This window comes from Nipponia nippon, unplaced genomic scaffold (assembly GCF_047370975.1).
Source record: "Nipponia nippon isolate SJK-2023a ecotype South Korea unplaced genomic scaffold, ASM4737097v1 scaffold_7, whole genome shotgun sequence".
NCBI lineage: Eukaryota > Metazoa > Chordata > Aves > Pelecaniformes > Threskiornithidae > Nipponia > Nipponia nippon.
In genome coordinates, this window is record NW_028262391.1 from 34662109 (window position 1) to 34681650 (window position 19542).

Here is a 19542-nt window from a genome sequence, read left to right on the forward strand (position 1 = left end):
GAATCTGGCCCATAGGTATCGGTAAAATAGTCCAAGAGTATGTCCTAGGATGCTGCATCAGAGAGGAAACCCTCATGCTAAGAGTTCCCTGACGCTGCTTTTACTGAATTCCTTTCTCACACTGCTTAACGGACAGAAGGCAAGTAAAATCAGGGGCAAGAACCTAGTCACTTCAGTTGGCAAGTCGTACCTGATAATGGCCTCCACAAAGGGAGGCACTTAAGTAAATGATGAGCTTGTATGTTGTTAGTCCCAGTGGAGTAAGTAGGACTTGTGTTAGATTTTCGGTCCTAGACAGGCAGATAGATTGCTGAGCTAGCTCTGTTAACAAATTAGGAAAAAATAGCTTTGGGTCTTGCTGATGCTGAGTGAAAATAAAGGTAATATTATCTCAGGGAATCCACTGGGTATGTCCCCTTGGAGAATCCTCCTGTTAAAGTTCCTCACCTGAGCTGGCTGCAGAACTGGACAACTTGACAAGAATTTCTCTTCTGTTTCTCTGGGTAAGGAAAGCTCTAGACTGATGATGGGGGATCTTCAACTCCCAGTGTTCTCAAACTGGCACCTTTCCCGATTATTGAATTCACTTGAAAACAAAACAAAAAAGTAGATTTACAAGAAAAAGAGAGACTCCAGTGAATTGTGTGAGAATGAGATATAAAATTAACTTCTTTTTTTTTCCTTTGAACTGAACCCAGGAGCCTCAGTAAAGTTTACCCTATTTAAAGCATTAATTAGGGAGCTGACTGTACATAAAGATAAAACAGAACTCTTAAAGAATTCTTCAGGGACTCCAAAAAACCCAGTTTTGTCTACATGAGGCAAAAGAATTTTAATTAGAAGCAACTGAATTGAAGTGAACTGATATGAGCAACAAAAAGAGAATTTATCCACAATGTATTCAGGGAACATAATTGAATGTTCATTAGCTAAGAGTTATATACTGACTGTTAATGAGCAGAAATGAATATGTATTATTTCTTATTAAGCTGGAAATGTATGGAACTAATTGCATTTAAATATAGTAGCTATAAAGCTGTGTTTATTAATGTCACTACTAAGAACAGGGAAGACATAGGTGAATTTGTATTCTTTACTGCAGTATCTTTTTAAATATTTATTATGCTAAGTGGTATTAATACATAGCTTTTCATGGAAATGGTTATTATGTTGCGCTAGTAGGACTCGGTGATGCCTTCATTTGTATAGGATTTATGCTTTGTTTATTATAAATTAGGGAAGGCAGCATAACCAAGACAGAAGCTCTTGGATTACTGTAAGACAGTGTTATTCTTGCTTCTCATTATGAGAGTCCTCTGTTATTCATGATCAAATGGCACTTGGCTTCTTGATATTATGGCTTGATAATAATCTCAGGAGAGAGTTTTGGTAAAGTTTCTTTATTGAAGAGGTACAGGAGAAAGCCATCTTGTTATTAGATGTGGTGATAGAAGAACAGAATTAATTTGTATTAACACAGTGGATGTGCTGTGCATGCACCCAGGAAGGGCCTATGCCTGCCTAGAAAAGCCTACAGTTACATGATAGACCCAGCCTGAGGAAGCTGGTAGCGGATAGTGGCTGCTTTGTCTTATGAAGGGACATAGAGAAGCATGTGGGAGTAAGAAATCACAGAATTGTTTAGGTTGGAAGGGTTCTCTTAGGATCATTTAGTACAGCCCCCCCAAATGTTAGTAAAGGGTCCATGAAGAAGGGCAAAGCAGAGGGAAGGGATGATGTAGCTGGCCAGAGACTTAGGGTAAGGTGTGAAATGAAAACCCTGGTGTCCAACAGCTGGTGCTGACCTTTGCTTTCTCTCATCTTTGGAGTTTTGTGAGATATGAGGGCCGGTGGCTTTGCCTGAACATTTTATGGCTTTTGCCATGATTTCAATGGTCTCTCGGGAAAGGAGAGGGACAGTAGAGGGAGAGGGAGAAGGAAAGGAGCAGCAATACCCTGAGTGGGTGCAGAGCGGCAGGGAAGAAAGAAGTGCTACAAAGAGGAAGATCTTTAAAAATAACTCAGCAGAGGTCTGATGGCTTCCCAGTGTTGAGTTAGCCTGTTTTCTTCTGGAGCTGCTGTGGAGTGCTGGACCAAGACACACCTAGTCCTGACTCTGGGAACTTCACTGGGGTCTGCAAAGAAAGTGGGACTTAGACCCATGATTATTCATTGCAGCTGAAAGGCCATCTCTTCTCCTGCATGGCAAAAATAGGTGTTTTCATCCTCCTGCTCCCTTTGAAATTGAAAGATATTTTGGGACTGCAATCAGGGAGGGTTAGCCCACCTTTGAGCTAGTCTGTGCCGTTTGACATCAGTGCTGTAGGCAGGGATTTTGTGGAAGTTAGATTGCTGTCTTCCTGCTTAAATGGAAAAAACACCTTGTTTGGTTTGATTTGAATTATTTTTAATTTTGGAATTTATCCTTTTCTGATAAAATTATTATAGATTATTATAGTAACCAGTGGTTCTACCTTTAGTGATTCAAATGTATGTTTATTAATTGTACAGACATGTTTTTACTACAGGATTCTATAGTAGCAGCAACAACTGCACATTCATTTTCTGAAAGATTGCAACTTTTTTCCGATTCACAAGAGGGCGATAAATCCCTAGTCATCTCTATCCAGCCTGTATTAAGTCATCAGTACGTTACTGCAAAATGTCATAAAAAGCAGCTTGCTGTCAGATAACTCATATATATATATATATATACTGATCTGTATAAAATATTGTGATTCCTTTTCTTTTGTTTTATGGGAAGTTTAGGCTAGGTTCTGTTCATTTCATGCCACTGTATGTCCTATTGTCAGTAGAAAGTAGATGTGGAAAAGTTATTTGTAATTTTCCCCCCACTACAAGTGCAAGTGTTTTCTTCATGGTACACTTACAAGTATTAAATGCAGATGAATGTCAAGTGCCTCAAATAATGCAATTTCCAGCATACTCTTTGGGAGAATTTCCCATTGCCTAACGGTTGTTGTGTATGTTTATTTCTTCCTCATAGTGAAACTGTTTCTTTGGTAATCAGAATTTTCCATTTCTTAACTTTAATCCCTTGCTTCAGTTAAAGTATCTCTGCTCTTGAACCTCTCCTTTAAATGCAATGTTATTTAATCTAAGTACAAGGACCACAACTTTAAGCCTTTTTGTGGCGATAATATCAGTATGGGAAGCTGCCATTAGCACAGTGATTTCTCTATTTGTGGAGACAATTTTATAATTTATTAGTACACTATTATATTTTAAAATATTTAATTTTTTTTGACTTTCACATCCATTATGTCCCTTAAATAGCTTCTGTTTTGCATTGTATAGTAAGAATAATTCCAGGAGTTTTACATGGAATAAGGAAAAAGGGAAAGAAAAATGACCAACTGGTTCAGTATACTAAATTATTTTATGTCTCTGTTGATGTTACCTGAGTTCATTCCAGCTCCTGTGTTTGAAGGAGCTGGATTTCTTCCAACTCTGAAGTTCCACAGCCCAGTCCATGCAATTTTTAAGCTGTCAGTATTAGAACAAATTCTTAATAATTTATGGTATAGTATGGCCTCTGAAGAATGTTTTCACTCTGTGTCTTAATATGAAAAATAAATAAATGCCCAAAGTCTCTAGCAACGCACTGAAGCATTTGCTCAAGGTGTTAATGCAGTGTCCAACTGAGTTTAAGAGCCTCAAATGATGTGACTTCCAATATATCCCTTAAATAATAAGACAAGTCCGTGATTCTTGAGGCTCTTTCTACAGTCTGAATGGAGTTCTGGGGCTGTCTCAGGTGGCTGAGACAAAAACACCTTTATATTGTCTTTCAACAACTTCAGCAGTCTTTGGTTGCAGAGATTCAGTCTTGCCTGGCCCCTTGCCCAGTCTGTGATTACCTCAGGCCTGTGGTAGGAGGGAGCTGTTAGAAAGCAGGGCTACCTTTAGCTTATTTATTTTGATATTACCTTGCCTGTAACAACCTTCACAATTCACCTCCACCCCCTCCTCACCACTGTTTTCTGCAGGGGCTGCACCAGTGCAAGGGCAAGGTTGTCCTTGAGCCATAGCACCAGTTCTCCTGTGCTGCTGGCAACTGCAATGCAAACAGGAGCGTGACTGGGCAACAAGCGCAGCTTGGAAGAGATGGAGATTGGAGTTTTTGGGAGAAAAGCTTTATCTTGCTTGCTCTATTTAAGTGAAATTGAAGTCTGCCCTGTTCCTTTCCTAATCACCGGACAAGGTCTATGGCCTCTTCACTGTTTTTTCTCAACTCCAAAGCCAAAGGGTTTTAATAGGTGTCTTGCCACAGTCAGCAGTTCCTCGGTTGGGAGCTCCACTTTAAACACAAGCTCCTTTACAGAGATTTTCTCAGTACAGTCAGGCATTTTGGCTATTTTAGTTAAGACCAAAATTATATAACAAAACCATATGACTGTGTCTGTTGGTTTAGCATCAGCTTTTCTCCAGACAGCAGCAGAGTTCTGTGTGCTTCATTAACGTCTCCTAACTTATTTGGCAGATGCAGCCCCAGTTCTGCTATGCATCCGAGGGTATGAAAGTCTTAATAGGGCAAATTCAATTGTAAATATGATATGCCTCACTGTAATGTATAACTCGTGTGTATCCAGCTAAGGAAAACAAACCCTTCTTACCACAACTATGCACCCTCCAGAACTCCATCCATATGTCAGAAAGATACTCGAGTCGTATTTTTGTCATATTGTTTAAAGTTTTAAGTACACCACAATAGTAGGAGAGCCAGCATGCAGACGGGCCAATTCTTTTTATATATTTGCAAGAAATAAAGAGGAGTTGAGAGCAAAAAAGCAAGAGCAAGTGAGGCATTTACAACCAACTCACTGACTGTGACTCAGTTTAGGTATCTGAGGAAAGTAAGACACTGGTAACTACAATTAAGGGGGGAAAGAAAGGCACGCAGTAAACCTTTTTTATCTAGCAACTGCAGGAAGATGTGTTCCAACTTACATAATTTTGTTGAAGTCTATGGGCTTCTTACAGTGGACAAGATGAGAAAATCATCAAGAACTTGTGTTAGCAGTAGAAAGCTGAAGATTGTGGTATTACTGACTGAACAAAAACAGTGGGAAGCCCAGGACACAGGGTGGGTTGTGTCAAACCATGAAGTCCATTTTAGCCTGTGTGCTAATGTAAGTCTGGACATGACCAAAGCTCATCCATTCTGTCATGTTAACAGATGGCTGCTTTGCTCAAACAAATGTCTGGATGCCTTTTTAAGTGCTACCACTGAAGGCATCCTAATGCTGTTAGTAAGACAGGTGTGGCTGCAAGATTGTAAGGAGAGCAGCAAAATTCAGGTGTGTGAGCTCAATTAACACTAATGTAATCTGCCCTGAATGACACCGTCTTTTCAAATGCTGCAGATTTATTGCCGATCGTGAGAAAGCTGGGTAATTTAAAGCAAAACCAAGTGTTCACGCTGTTTGGCAGTCAAGACCCATGAAGACCACAGCAGTGTCTCTTCTACACAGGTACTCACAGATAAGGTTGATATGATATAGGGACTAGCCTAGAATTTTGCTATGAGAGACATACTGAGTGTTGGAGTAGAGGTTAAAAGAAATATTTTTTTAGAAGAAAAGGGTAGGAAGAGTGGAAGCAACGACAGTCTTGCAAAAAAGGAGTGAACACTAGGGAAAAGGCTTGATATAACTTGATGATTTTCAGGGATCTGTTGCTAGTTGTGCATTAAGAATAAACATCCTGCTTTTTCTGCTGACTATAGTCAAAGTTCATGGCAAGCCAAAAGGCAAGGGAAGCTCTGAGGAAGAGCATGCATGTAACAGGGAAATTTCAGATGCTGAATACAGGTGCTTTGCCCAAGCGTTGGAACTCCTTATTTCAAAGAAGGTTTGAGTCGGGAAATGTGCTTTAGGATTAGAAACACTGCCTAAGCTCTACCCAGCTGGCTTGGAGAAGCTTTTGGACACTGGTATGTGAGGCAGGTTCAACAGACTGGTATTGGGCCTTGAACAGTAAAAAAATAACCTCTTTTTCTTCTGTGGAATCAGATCACAGATGCGGATGTTAACAAAGGATTATGGAGCTGTAGCTCAGTTCTCATAAAGAGAAATGGTGATTAGTTACAGAGACTTGTGAGCTTACTTCCTCCCAGCAGCAGAGGGGCATGGACCCGCAGGGGCCGGGTGTTGGAATTCCACCCATGCTTCACTGGACAAATGACAGCAACTCTGTGCTTGTTTTCCAGTCTGCAGTACGATGCAGTTATCTTACTGAAGGGATTGAAAGGCATAATCAATTGTAAAATGCGTTGAAACAGAAAGTGCTATCGCAGTGCAAAGTGGTTTTATCTACTGCTGCACACCCAAAGGATTTAATTTTGAGGTGGAGACACATTTCTAAATGCCTGTGATTTGTACCAAAACAATTGGAAATAATAAAGCCTTGGCATAGTGGTGTTGGAACCTTGTTCTTATTGAGGTCAGTGGCAATTCTGTCACTAATTTCAGCAGGAAGAAGATCAGGCCACTTTATCAGGAAGCATTAGGTAAATACAAGAGTTTCCAAAACTAAGGATCTGGGATTTTTGGAAGGCTAAATTATGCGGTGCCAGTCCGCACCCTGGTAGTCCAATGGTTCATTATAGACACTTGATGTCAACTAATTACTCAGGGTTTTATTAATTTGAAATTTTAAGGAAACTGCTAGCTTCATTGGTGTCTGCAAACAAGACATGCAGAGTGAAGAATGTTTGAATAGCCTAGGGATTTTTGGCAGAAAGTGAACATACGATAAAGTATGTTAATTGAACAAAGGAAGATAATTTGAAAGGATGTGTGCCGTTAAAATGGATCATAGGATCCATGAAAGAAGTTACAAATAAATACAGTGCACCGCTGTTGTGCAAATCGAAAAGTGACAGTAGATGGGGAGAAACCAATAAAAATAAAGACAGGAAAAAACTCCACAAAAACAAACCAAAAAAGACCTGGTGGAGATTTGTGGAGCTTTACCCCAACATAAATCTAGTTTAAAATGTATTGATATTTGGGAGATAGTTCTGACAGTTATGAAGTCAAACAAGAAGCATGGCTTTTGCTCTGAAGAATTTCAGAGTGTATAGATCTGCTAACAATTTATATATCAAAGCAGTCACCAAATGGGCCAGAGAGGCAGAGCAACAAATCATTTCCAGAAGCTGCCATTATCAGGATTTAAAAGTAACGTTAATCTCAGTGTTGCTACAAAAGAGAATATTAACATCTGTATTTTAAATGAAATCTGATTTTGATTTTGGTATGGGGGCTTAGAACTCCTTGGAATTTGTCTTGGAAAACCGTGCTCTAGCCATGTCAGCTGGAGTCTTTTCACGTATAAATGACAGAAATCTGGAAAGTTTTCTAAACTATATGTACTGTCTTGTTAAATCACGGTGCAGTGTTTCATCTGACCATTGAAGACCCATATAGTAAGCAGAGCTAACAGACAGGTGCACAGGTGACTTTCTTATTAAAAATGAGAATATCCCTTATTTATTTCTGATGTTTTTCTAAAGGATTTGTGCTTCCAGATGATTTTATGCCTTTGCATTCATTTCTTATTTTGGAAAGGAAGATCTTTTAATAATGTTTAGCATCGGCCTCCCCCACCCCTGCAATTTGCTGCTTTGGTAAAAGTGCTGTTCCTCTGCAAAAGCTCATAATATGCTATATGAAATGTCAAGAATGATAAAGCAAAACAAAGAACCTCTGAAGGAAAATGTGCTGCCATGAATATCTGAAATCTACTGAACCACTGCTTTATTATAATTAAATTTCAGTAAGTGCTTTTCTTAAGAGCTTGTGTTTCAGTAGGCAGGGAAATGTGTTTTCTATGTAAATAGCAGTGTTTGCCTTTTCTTTAAAAAATGTATTCTCACCGCAGTGGTAAATCCTACAAGCAGGCTAAAACACAGTTTAGGCCGTGAGATATGGAATAAAATCTCTGAAACCTCTCTCTGTGCTTGTTGGATTGCCATTTGTGGCCATAGAGCAAGAATGCCTCAGAGAACTGATTTTCACAATGTTTTTACATATGTTCAAGTTTCGAAGAGAGAAGTGAGGAAGCCAAAACCTTCAAAAGGGCGCTAATAAGCTCATTTTGCCTCTTTCTTGTTTTGTGTCTTGCTCCAGATTTTATAGCTTCACTCTTAGCAGATATGGTATGGCACAAGATTTATCTCTGAGTGCTTATCACTCCTTAGTAGAAAGCATTTAAATTTTTCCGTAAGAATGCTTTTTATTCACCTCTTCCTTTTAGCGTTTTTATTGACTTTACCCTGAAGTATCTCTTAGAATGCTGCTCAGAGGTTGGCAAGGGTTAGTGTAACTATTAATGCATTGGAGTTGGATGCTGGAGGTGTTAATGCTTTGCTGCCAGTTGTGTTTCAGTGCTAGCAGCTCTGGTGTCAAAGGACTTCCTTTCCTAAATGCAAGGCCAGTGTTGTCCTTGTCTGAAGTTTTCCTCAGTAATTCTACTAACTCTCCTGGTCACCAGTTTTAGTTTCCCAAGAAATCAGGCCTAGAGCCTTGAAAGTTTGAAAACGTATCTGTAATTGTTTTTACAAATGTTTGCAAATGTAACTGGTTTTCCTTGGTCGTCATTTCAACAAGTTTCATTTGTATCTCTTGATACAATTTAGGACCAAGGGGAAGACAAGTAAAAAGGATAGAGTGTAACATGCCCAGTTTGTTACTCCATCCTTTGCAGAAATATCACTTGGATAATATTTTCAGAATGAAAGGCAGATCCTCCACTTCAGTATTATATTCTGCTTATGCTTTTGAACTATTCTCCTCCACATAACATCTCAGAGCTTTTGTGTAGTTTCTCAGGTGAGACAACTGTTCTCTGTCATGCAGAGCTCTCTCTTTCTCCTCCTTTCCAAGGAGGAACATTGTAAGGGAGTAGTATAATAATAATATTGCTACCTGTATTATATTGAGTGCCATGGTGATTGCTTAGTTTTGCATGGGCTAGAAAAAGGCTAGAGTTGCTGTCGTCTTAAGTCTGCTGGTGATTCATTCAGTGAGGTTGGATCGGCTCTCAAGCTAGTTTAGGAGATCTGTTTCACTGTGGCTAAAACGGGTGATCACAATGCTTATCCGTGAAAGTAGCTTGCTTTCGTGCAGACCTAAGGCACATCTCCCTTAGAAATAATGTCATAGAAGAAAGTAGTTTAATGAAGGAAGAATGGAAACACTGGAGAATTCCTTGATTATTTTTTGAGATTTCGTCTTCCTGTTCTCTATCTCAAAGTAAACATTCTGTCTTTGCATGAATAAGTTGAATTATATGTCAAGACCTCTGAATATACTTGGATAGCTTAAAATGAAGAGGCTATGTTATAGCATGGTTAGGCATGAGATTTGTGGCCAAGTTTAAATGCTTCTGAGGGGAGAATAAACATGTTTAAGGAACTTCTAGATAAAAGGCCAGGGATTTTAGCATGCACAATTGTGCAACAACGTTCCAGCTTGTTGTGCTTCATTAAAGAGAAAAAGCAATGTGAAGAATTACCGATGTCCTGTGACACAGTGGTCTAATCAAATGCCACTGAGCAGATCCTTGGTACGGCATGGGTTGAAGTCTTACTGAAATAAAGAAAAAGCTGATTGCTATGTTGGGCCACACCGTTGCGTGCTGGGTTGATTGCCTTATCCATTTGGGAACGTCTTATCTAATAAGCTAGAACAAACTGCCGCAGGTGCAGAAGTGCCTATCGTGTTTTCTGGAGAGAAGTCCAATAAATATTCTTACAATTTCTATCAATAACTCTGAATGCTGATTGCTCTGACCTTGTCTTTCTGAAAGGGAGATTGTATTTGAGTGTTTTTACACATTCTGCAAAGGCAGAGTCATGACACTAGCTATATTCTTTAGTGCTGCTGGATTGGAAAGCTGCTGGCTTTTGGGCTAGCACTAGTAGTCTACCACTAGCTGCCCATAATTGCACCAAAATTAAGAAGCTCCATAATTACGAGGAGTACGGTCGTGCTTTCGTCTACCCTGCCGTGCCTGTTGCTCGGCATGCAAGCCTTCAAGGGGGAGGGATTAGCAGATGCCTGTGGTTGCTCTGCAGCTCTTCAGAGAAGGTGGCGTTCTGGACCTGGTGCCTCTTCCTGTGGAAGCTCAGACTCCTCAGCTCCACAGCAAACTCCCCAGTTCCCAGAAGTGCCCCACGAATTAATTAGCTCATGTTTATAATGTGCCTTGATGTAGAAAGTGTTGTTGTTATTACTTAAAGCTCTTGAACTGCTCCTTGGTATAAAGATGCAAGACTAATAGGTTTTAATTACAAAAATTATGTATGCCAAGAAACGCAATCCCACGGTCTGAATTCTAGTGAGTTTTTTTTTGTGGTTTCCTGTTGCCATCCAGTTGACTTTTAAGAACATGTGATGGTTTTTTTTTTTTTAGAATGGATGTTGCCTGATATTAAAATATTTAGATTTATTCTGATTTTATTTTTAATTGCATACAGAGCTGCTTTGATTGAAAATATTTAGACCGACGAAACCCATGCCAGTAGACTGTGTGCTCAGCTCTTCAGGAAATTACTTGTCTGTCTCTGTTGCTTGGCTATAATGCAGTTAATTGAAAAAAGCTTGTTGTTGTTGTTGTTGTTAGAGTAAATCTGGTGTAGAGACTTTGGAAAGAAAATGCTGCTGACTTCCCAAATAATTATAAGAAAGTGTAAATCAATTTGTATGTAAGCTGTATTTATTTCTCATTCATTGTATTGCTTTGGTCAGAAGCCTTGGAAAGGTTAGAAGTAGTCTTTGCTGCGGGCAAATGATAACTGATAAAATGAACAGGGATTAATATGGAGTAATTGACAGTCTGTCTGTTTTAAAGTTATTTATTCCACTACCTGTCCATCACATGCAATACTGCAAGTTGATGAAAGCCAAGAGCATCTTTTTACTGCTTCCTCTAATGAGGAACCATTTCCTTGACTCTGAGTCTCACTGGAGGTTGACAAGTCGAGACCTCATTCGTGTCTTTGCCTGAAAAGATGGACACAGCAATAATGTGAGAACACTTTTTTTTTTTAAATTAAATATTAATAGCTGCATTATTTAATTTATTCTAATTTAACTTGTGAAAATGTAAAGTTAACCTTGTCAAATGCTTTGGTTCCAGGAAGACCAAGTAGTTCTAGCTTCTGCTTAGGGCACCAGGGTTAGCCTGGGTTAATGAATATTACAAAACAAAGTTGCCATCAACAAACTAATGTGAAGCGCATTTTAAAAACACATCTGCAGTCAATAATCTTGAAGAGTAAAGAGCGTTATGGACAAATTCATTGAAAGCATATTTTATATTGGATATGAAATTCTTGTGCACATGTATAAACAGCGTAATTCTTGGGCCCTGGAGGTCTGATACAGGGCTTTGGATAGACACTCGGCTACCAGGGTTTGTATGTTTGCACATAGTTCATAAACAGCATGATTTGGAACCCAGTCATGTCCTGTGGTTTCCTCATATCCTTCGTGCTGGATGAAAAATAAGCTGTCATTCATAGCATTGTGGAAACAGAACTACTTAAAAAGACAGTCATTGGATGTGGTAATTTTTCCGTTGTTTATAGCCTTTAAATCAAGGGTTGTTGCCTATCTGAAAGTGACTGTGATAGATGTAGTAATCAGTGCCTGAAATTTGAGGGGACATTTAAGGAGATCAAGCTAAATTATCACAACGTTTCTTCAAGAGTAAAAGCTACAAAAGCAATACTGAGCCTCTACACAATCAGAATTTTATGTACCACGTTTAGGTTGAAATGGGTATCTACTGTTCTAAAGCACTTTGGGGGGGGGGGGGTGTCTTCAATTTAACCCTTCCTTCCCCAAATTCAGCATGAAGACTGAGTTGTTTTAAAGTGCCATGCAAATAGGAAGGAAGAAAAGAACGTCCCTCCTTTATCCATAATGCAGTACTGTTGTGTTTAATTCTAGGTCAATGTTTCTTTTCCCCTAATAAACAAGAGAACCTTGCATTTTGATAAACTAAAAATGTGTTTGTGAATAGCCACCAGTTCTGTGATACAGATAAAACCTTGTCATGTTAATAGTATACACCCATCCCATCAGGGAAGTTGGGAGGTCTTGCCAATACAAGTTAGATCGTGATGGATAGTAGACAGTAAGGGAGAACAGATTAATCTATATAAATGTGAAGTATTTAGTGGTATTCTTCAGCTCCAGATAATGAAATGCCATAAAGGCACAGTTAAATTTCTGTTTATTGACAAACATCTGCTGCAGTAAAGAGCCTGCCAGGAGCATGGTCTATGTTTTGAATTGATTTTATATCCTGATAACTCTCCATAGTTGTATGAAACATGCCCAAGTGCTGGAATGGAATTCAGTAGTTCTGTCTATAGTAGCAATTTATCTGTTACCTTGTCTTTGATTATTCCTCTTCTGGTGATCCCCCCCGCTCCCCCTTGCAGATAATAGCAGAAGGAAGACTTCTTCTTTGCCCCTCTAATAACAAGGTAGTTAATCTCAAGAGTTTTGAGGTGCTTAAATATTTATTTTATACTGTCAATACTTTGTTAATATTTCCATAATGCTTGAAGCTTTGGTATCTGCCGAAGTGCAGTAGCAGCTGTGAAAGCTGTTTGGTCGAGAAGAATAATTTTTGCACTCAAAGCGTAGCTTTATGTTGCTGCCCCCCCAGGATCCGACAGCGAGTGCTGAGTGATGTACAGGGTGGGATGACAAGGGGGAGACAAGATCAGTCCTGGCTTCCCAAGGGTGAAACAGAGCTGTGATCTCTGTGGAGATGAACCATGTGGCTGCTTATCTCAGATATCCATTTACTCTACCACTTTCCTTGCTCTTTTTCTATGGTCATCCTCACTTATGGCCTCTATACGTGTGAAGTTATTGGCCGGTAGCTCTGTAGTTTCATTGTTAGTCTGAGACTGGATTAACCCTTCCTCCTCTGTCATTCTCCAAAGACAGGGATGTGAGTGTGCAGCAATCATTGCTCCTAATTAGCAGGATTTCTCACTGTATTTACTAAATTCTCAAGCACACAAGGATATTTCAGACTATATTTTCACTACGATGCCATAGTTGTGCCACACCTTTTATTCGTAGAGACAAGGCCTGCCTAATTTCCCATTCTCTGGGCTGAGAAGTTGTCATGCTAGTCACATGCCAAACTCTCTAAAAATGACTTTGCGAAGGAAATTGTAGAGTTAAATAAACAGTTTCATGTGTTGAGTTATACTAGAGAATTGCAGTAAGGTGACCTGTTAAAATTGCATTCAGGTGGTATCAGTTTAAAGAACAAAGAATTTAACAATGTGCATGTCTGGAAAAAAAGTACAGATAATGGGTTGGAATATAAGTAGTGCATGGCTGGGACACTGCTGAGATGTGGGCCAGAGCAGAGGTTTACTGGCAGCACACTGTGCTGCTATAAAGGCGATCTTGCTCTTCAGACTGGCAGGAATTGCTGTGGGGGACTTGCCTCCTACAATGAGGAAATGCCTTGAACCGGTCTCAGTCCCTCCCCACCCTCTCCTGGCCGAAGGCTGTGCGGCTTTGGATGACTTTCCTCCTTTGGCTTGAAGGGATGGTCACTAAAATGAGAGACATGGGGAGGAGGGAGGGACAGACAAACTCAAGGAAAAAGCTTCCCCTAAATGAGTACAGAGTGTATATATAGCAGAGTGTATATATAGCAGAGTGTATATATAGCAGAGTGTATATATAGCAGAATATATATGAGAGTCATGGAGGAGGGCACAACAGTTCTCCCTCTCTTGAAAGAAATGCCTTTGTAAATGCATTTTCACACTTATTCCCAACAAAACATGCTTTCCTTTTGATGTTTAAATACCCTTTATCTTTTTCAATAGCTTGGTATTACCCCAAAATAACTGACACACAGAGAACAAAATCCTGCAAGCCTCCTGCTTGGCAGTCTCTTGCTCTGCATCGAGGACTCAGAGGGATACAGCTATTTTCTGTGCTGCCTTTGGTACACAGGCTTGTTCTGGGGCCATGATTTTGCTGTGGGGGAGGAGTGGGTTTGGACTTGATGAAGGCTCTTTTCATTAGTTCTCACTGAACGAGCTCTATAGGGTGGCTGGTGCAGTGATTCATTTTAGCCTGCAAGTGGCATTGTTTGTCCGGTTACTGGACTCGATAGTCCAGTTTATCTGAAAACCTTACCTAAAGTGAAGTATTTCAGAATTGCTCTTTCTTTTCACATGTTTGTCTATGACAGCCTGTTTGCTGACGCTGGAAATAAAATCAAACTAGAAGCAATGCTCTGTCAACTGCAATAACTCTCCCTTGGTTTGCTCTAAACCCATCAATTATTGTAAAGCCACTTCTTGGCACTGCAGAGGCTTTTCTCTCCTTGAACTTCAGGAACACTTCTAGTTTACATCCACATTTCATAAATGCCCTTCTGAATAAGCTGCCTACCTTGGGATTGTATGTAGGGGTCTAGTGAGGATGCAGCCTATTTCTAAACTTAGGAGAAAGTAGGACTGTGTAAGTCTCATGAACTTTGGTTACATTATTTCCACCATAACTTCTGCAGAGGCTCCTCTGGCATTTGCACAGTGTGCCATGTGGTGCCTACAGCAGCTCAGCTCTATGCAACAGTTATTCAGGTCATACTCCATTATTCAAGTATAATTCTTAAGAATTTTAGCATTGGCAAGCAAGGGAACTACATCTTCTATGAAGATACAGGTAGTAAAACAGCGTCTTTGTTTCTAGGAGCTACTTCTTTACCTGCTGCAGTTAATTTTACTCATGCATCTCCTCAATGAGAAAATGGAATAGAAATTCTGAATAGTTTGCTAATCGTGGCATTCCAGATATACCTGAAAACAACAGTGCATTTCTCATTGGTCCATTTTTGGTGATTTTTCAGTTTTGAAAAACTGGAATGTATTCCCACAAAGAGTGTGAAAGCAAAGAGGGCCTCTTTTCTCATAAAATTTTGATTAGGAAATGTGGGAAGGTGGTTCTCCTATGGGGCTGTGTTGTGCTGAGGAAGGGATATGGAGCTGGGAGTCTGGATTCTTTTATGGCTTTGAGAGGTCTTTGCGCCTATATAGCAAAGCATTTAGTTAGGATTCATGGTACACTTAAAGATAATGATTCATACTTTGTCTGTAATTTTTTAAGTAGAGAAACTAGGGCCAGTTCAACACATGAAAAAAGCTGAAGTTAATTTCAAAAATGAACACCTAAATGGATGTTGTAACATGTGTGTTCTTAAGCCCTTCAGGTTCCATGGAGCATGGCCTTTGCCGGTAGTGATTACAATACTAATGAGGAAGAATTAAATATTCTGAAGAGAGAGGAGGAAGGTGAATTAGGCTTGGTGTTTACCTGTGAAGTTTAAAAAGGTGATAAAGCATGTGTTCCCTTCACTCTAGACCACTTCAACTTCCTAAAAGAAAAATTCCCCATGAATTCAGGACTTCACTGCCTGTGTGTAACGACCTTTGAATAGACACAGTTTTCTCAGGAACACTAAAAGCTGCCAGTGTGCCGTAGGAACATAATATGTTTTAGCAATATTTATTATGATGTTAGTTTTAATTTTCAGAGACCACATCCAGTTTTGCATGGCTAGAATTTATGGAGCAGAACTTTTCAAGGACTAGAATTATTTAAAAAGAAATATTTTCATTTTTCACGCACAGAGGCCCTGTGAGGTTTCAGAATCCACACCGCTTTCAATTTTAGGAGTATTCTTTCCTGCGTTTTCAGGAACTTTTCACATTCCTGAATCTAGTTATGGGATTTTCCACCTAATTGAATCCAGGCTTAAATGTTGGAGTCATGCATTCTGTCAATTAGTGCAAATAAGTTCTCCGAACTTATTTAGTGGGTGCAAATAGTTTTTATTTAGCGCTGTCTGTAGCACTGTGTCTCCAATGTATTTTGTCACACTTGTGCAAAGGGTGCTGGGACGTTCCTATTTTTAAGCTTTCCAAGAAGGTCACAGGAGAAAAGCTATCCATTGGGAAAGTTAATTGCGCAGTACCAGTCAGCAGTCTTGCTTAGCTGGTGTTCAAGGTGCTTTTCTGATGGTGGTTGAGCAGCAGAATTAGTTACACAGCTTTTTTTTTTTTTTTTTTTTTTTCCTTTGGGTTGCCCATTGTGTGATTCCCTCTAGTCGGTGTAGCACTGGTGGAGGCCATGACTGGACCAAGACAGTCTTGGGTACTAGGTGTACCGTAACTCTGAGCCTGCTTGCAGGCATCTGTGTGGCTTGGAAGAATGGTGGCACAGAGCCATTGTTCTCTTAGGAAGGGTTGGGAACAAGTGTATGGAATCCTTTTCTCAAAAATGGTGGGTTTCCTTCTTCTCTGTGAAAGCAGAAGAGCTACCAAAATGGGATCCTTGTCCATGTGCAGCCTGGGGAACCCACAGTGCTCAGGCTGTTGGCATCATCAGCTTATGGAGGCTTCTTTGCCCAGTTTTCTGGGCCACCTTTGCAGGCGGTGTTCTTTTTTGTTGTGGTTTTTTTTTTTTCCCCCCTTTTTTTTCTGGTTTGTTTTTTTTGTGGTCTGCCCCCCCCCCCCCCCCCCCCCCCGCCCCCTCCGCCCCCGAAAACTGAACTGACGTACAGTCCTAAATGCAGGGGCCTGTCTTGGTGGAAAACTTGGTCTCAGGGAGGGGGAAAAAAAAAAAGTTTCTTTTATGTTGTGGAGGGTTAGTACGTCACAACTGAAAAAAATGTGCCCAGAACTTCTCTTGTTGCTGCTTTTACTGAAGGGTGTCAGCTAAGGAGCTAGCAGTTGGAAAAATAATGGTATAGATAAAACCACAAAGGGATGTCAGATTGGCCGGGCAAGCTTCCCACTCTGTCTGGACAAGCGTTTGCCTGCAGTTTTACCCTGCCTGTGTAGTTGTGTTTCCTGTCATAGTTTCTTGTGAAAACGGATGAAGTGCTTTTGCATGGTTCGATTATTAGCTGTAGCATGCCGAAAGCCTTCAACAGGTTAAAATCCACTGCAGTGTCTATTTCATGGGAGGCTAAAGATTTCATAGCATTATAAGCAATCCATATTTAATAGCTTTCTGGATGTATTGGTGAGTGTGGCTTTCAATAATTTAATGTGAAGAATTGCTAACACAGTGGAAAAATCAATTGCATTTATTGTACTGAAGGTAACCTGATAAGAATGCCATCTGCGAGCATCTGTCAAATTGGGTTGGTGTACGAGTGCATACTTATGTCTATGATTGGAGAGATACTAGGTAAGGGGCCTAAGATGAAATGTTAATATTGCTTTAAGTTTGAGATTTTATTCTTTATTTCCCTGCTAAAATCTGCTGGTGCATAATGCTGTCATCTTTGTCGGGAAGTGTGCACACCTCGATCCAAAACATTGGGAATAGTGAATCAGCTCTTTACTACATTCTTACCCACAAAAGTCAGTGGGGATTCCTGCGTGAAGAAGAAATACAGATTCAGATCCTGAATAAGAAATGTGAAGGTCTGCAGTTGTCACTTCTTGAACAACTTCATTTGTTTGCAGTTTCATACGAGGATTTTGTAAATTTTTAGGGTTTAAATTTGCCTTTTTTTTTAATTAAATGCTTGATTATCTTCCAGAAAGACAAAGTGAAGAGTACTTGCTGAAAGCATGACCCTATTGCGATAAGCATCAACTTACCCTGAAGAGAAAATAGTTTCAAAAAGGATGTAAAGTAACCTTGTTTTGAAGTCTTCAGTTTAATGCAATCTCAGTGTGCATGATTATGTATAAAACTTGCCAAAAACAACCTGGCCAAATGATGTGGCTAGGCACCTGCTGGGCCTTCTTAAAAATGCTTTATGCAGTTAACCAGGAGGTGGTTACCTTGGTCTAGTTCAGGCTTATCTGCAATTTTTTGGCTCCTACATATTTCAGGAAAATATGTCCTAAATCCTGATGTGCTATCGATTTCCTATGCCTGTAACAGATTTTCTGCGAGATCTAGGTAGAGCAAATATCTCACCGTGTTCTACCTCATTTCTCTGGTTTCTGCTGCACGTTTTGTCTTGCCAAGTCTTCAAATAGTGAGAAATCTCTCTCTCTCTTTAGAGGACTAGGTCCAACAGTTAGTGCATTGACCACAGAAAGAGAACAGACTGATTGTCTTTCTTTTGCATGCAGGACTTGCCTCTCGGTAAATTGCTTCAACTTGGTTTGCCTAATAGGATGGTCAGCTGCTGTCCTGTAGCAGCGAACTCTGCTCTGGTGGGATTCTGCGTAAGTCAAAGTAAGGGACTTGAAAAGGAGAGCAATGGAGAGAGGCAGTGGCCAGAATTGCCTATTACAAGTACAACCACAGAAGAAATAATGGCTCCGTGGCTTAACTGACTGTATGACGTGACACTGAATGGGAAACCTGTGGTTTTATTTCCTAATTCCTTGGCTAGTGGCGATTAGAAACTTTGTGCAGCGGAGGTGCTGGGTCTTCATCATTGCCTGGCACCCAGCTTGCAGCATGTGAAGCTGCTTTCTAGCTTCAGCCCTTCTGGCAGCAGTATTATGGCTGCTGTAATAGGCATAGGGAACACAGAATAAAGCTATGAAGCAGTCCAAGGTTAGAGCAGTGGTTAGACACACAAAAAACAAGCCCACTTGGTTAGCTTAATATTGTGAATTCCTGTCTTTTAGGAAGGGGAGACAACCTCCAAATAACTTCAGGGACAGACTGCCAAGCTCCAGGCTAATGTAAATTAAAACAATTATCCTCTTACAATTTTAAGTTTATTTTGGCAATGCTAGCAAATTCTTAACAGCAAAGTGAGTTCGTAACTCAGGAATAGCTCTGAGAAGTCCCAGAGGAAAGCACTGGGCAGTAACAGACAGCTGAAAGCTCAATGGTTTTGTGTTTTATCACCCTCTGGTTCATTGTGCAGAGTCTGCAGCAAGGGAAATGCAGACCTGTAGTGATGTGAGGCCTTTTATTCTTATCTCCCCCTTTTCAGAGTGGCTTGTTGGTTGTCTGGTGGAGTCTGAGCATGCGCATAGTGAGGTTGGCTGAAGCTGAGCTTTAGAAGTATATTAGGAGTTTGGGGATTTGCAAAACGAGGTGAAAGAATGATCCAGAGATTACATAGGCAGGTCGCGTGGATACAGCCCTCCCAGCGGTGGTTAGGCTGACCAACCTGGTAGCGTTGGTGGAAGCTGCTATGACCTGTTGAATGGTCACTCATTCAGGTGTTGCAGCTATGGAGAAATTACTTACCATTTGAGCAGTAAAACCAATAAACTACTGATTATTTTGAAATTCTTGACTGTTATCTCCACTAGTGCTACCAAGGAAGAACACCTGTGCAGACGGAATACTTGTACTTTTATCTCACTGTATTGTCCTTTGCTCAGAACGTGGCATATTTTATGGAGAAGGGAAAAACTGGTGTGATGTGCTAAGCAGGTTAGGGTCGATTAGCATTCAGGCAGTTGGACTAGATGATCGTTGTAGGTCCCCTCAAACTGAAATATTCTATTCTAACGTTCATGTGAAA